This window comes from Alligator sinensis, unplaced genomic scaffold (assembly GCF_000455745.1).
Source record: "Alligator sinensis unplaced genomic scaffold, ASM45574v1 scaffold599_1, whole genome shotgun sequence".
NCBI classification, from domain to species: Eukaryota; Metazoa; Chordata; order Crocodylia; family Alligatoridae; genus Alligator; species Alligator sinensis.
Window position 1 is genome coordinate 1805490 of NW_005841968.1, and position 2164 is coordinate 1807653.

A 2164-nucleotide genomic window follows, 5' to 3' on the forward strand; every position below is an offset into this window, starting at 1 on the left:
CGATGGGCTCTTTCATCCACTCCAGCCAAACCTTTCTGCTCCCGGTGGTGGTGGTATTGGTGTTGGTGTGCAGGCGGTGCAGAAGGGCTGGCTCTTCGCGGCTGACCGCAGAGACCGTGTTTTGGACGCTGCTGCTAAAGAAAACAGTCAGTCCCTTGTTCAGCTTCTGCACAGGTGCGGTTGAAACTAATGAAATCCGAGACCTGTCCTGTCCTCCGCCCCTTTGGTATCCAAGACGAGACGGGTTGATAAGGACGGACAGGACGCTGTGCAAGCAGCGTGCAAAGCACAGCTCCAGTTCTTCCAAAAAAAAATTAATCTCATGACTTGGCTTTGTTGCTTCTTTAGACAATCAGTCCTTTATCCGGTGTCTCAAATGTTGATCATTGAGACAGGTCCTGTTAAGAGATTTCATGAGGGCAGTAGTTACGCAGGCGATTTGACTTGCTAGCACTCCAGCATTTGCTATCACGCTGGTAATGCTGGAGTGAGCACTGTATTTTTAAGATGGCATGACTTCATTCGGGAGGAAGAGTGCAGGTGTGCGATCGCGCTCGCACAAGTGTTTTATCCCTGTTCTCGCAGTTCTGTTCTGCCTTAACGTGGACCCCGTTATGCACTCGTCTGCCTTCTCGCTGTCATTGTGCAGCGCAGTCTCCTTCAAATTTATGATCACATAATCTCTCTCTGGAGACTAAAGCAATTACATAGAAAAGTTATATTAGGAAAATTAATCTATTAGCTGCCTTCTCATGTAATTCAGAAGTGAGAAAGGAGAGCCAGCTCTCTGCACATTGCAGCTTGGGAGCCTCGGCTCCAATCCATCCTCTTAAACTAAATAGCCAACACCTGGGTTAGAATTGCTGGCATCTAGACCTCATTACTGAGCTGCACAGAGGTCCTGGGGGGTTGAGATAATCAACCAGTTGCTGCCCCGCTTCCCTCCCAAACCTCTCAGAGGAACCCAGTGCCTTCTGCCTCTTGCTTTTCCCCAGCAGCAGATAAGCAGAGTTTAGGAGCCCTGCATCAGCAGGGGAGGGGAAAGAACAAGCCTGCAGTAACTGCAATAAGGCCTCATCTGTCTGCCTCAACTGAGGGAGCCAGCAGGCTTTGAAGGGTATATTTGTTGAGGGATCCTGACTGCAGGCTTAAGAGCCTGTTGCCTGGTTCCCACAATATGAAGATATGGATGGTTTCTGAAGAGATGATTGTGGTTCTGTTGTACACAAGATTAAAACTCAGAAAAATTCCTGATCATTGCTCGTGTGCCCATGATTATAAGGAACTGGTAAATTACTGAGCAGATGACCTCAGTAACAATTTTCATAGCGATGTAAAATCAGAATAAGTGAAATACCAAGCCATTCAAGAGGAAAGGACTCCAGAAACAGAATAGGGAAGGAAATGCTATGGTGAGTTACTAGGACTTTGGAAATCTTTCTCTGCATACTATACCATCAGAATTCATATTAATAGTGATCACAAAGAAAGGAACAGTTTCTTTGGAACAAAGGCAAGTGATGAACAACATAAAAGGGATAAGAAAATTAGTTGTCACTGAGCATCACGTAGTGATGGAGATGTAGATTAGTTGTCACTGAGCATCATGTAGAAGATGGAGAGCTGTCTGTAGGAGGAGAAGGTACAGTCTGCCTAGAAAAAACAGAAGCGGGGAGCCCTTCTTCCTTTTATCTGCTGATGATTGTCAAGGTATTGCAGCAAAATCGTGAAGTTGAAACAAAGTGTAGCAATGGGAAGCTGGAAATGTAAAGGGGAAGCCAGCAGTTAAGGGAGCAGCCACCAAGGAGGAATACATCTCCCTGGCGCGCTATTGCAGGGAGTCAGACAGACAGGCCAAGGTGGGGCTTGAGCTCAGGTTGGCTTCAGCAATCAAGGACAATAAAAAGTCCTTCTTCAGGTATATAGCAGGCAAAAGGAAAGCTCGGAGCAACTTAGTGCCCCTGCAGGACAAATCAGGACAGTTGGTGGTTGAAGTGGGGGAAAAAAGCAGAGCTCTTCAATGAGTTCTTTGCTTCAGTATTTCTATGTACCAACCAAGCCAATTCCCCCACCTCGATCATTGACAGATGTCCACATGGCACCAGTCCGCCTACTGTTAGTTCTGAAATAGTTAAGGAGCTCCTGGAGGAGCTGGATGGGTACA

The 2164-nt window shown here is 46.7% G+C and overlaps 1 protein-coding gene across 2 annotated transcripts in view; it reads left to right on the plus strand.

Annotated features, from left to right (window-relative positions):
- GALNT11 (polypeptide N-acetylgalactosaminyltransferase 11) overlaps positions 1 to 2164 on the plus strand; it is a 94681-nt gene that overhangs the window by 308 nt on the left and 92209 nt on the right. The window contains exon 1 of one of the 2 annotated variants that reach the window (XM_025200483.1): positions 11 to 174. The exons of the other annotated variant lie outside the window; for it this stretch is intronic. The gene's annotated coding sequence lies outside the window, so the exon portion shown is untranslated. Of the gene's footprint in view, positions 1 to 10; positions 175 to 2164 lie in introns of those variants that run through there. 2 annotated transcript variants of the gene reach the window in all.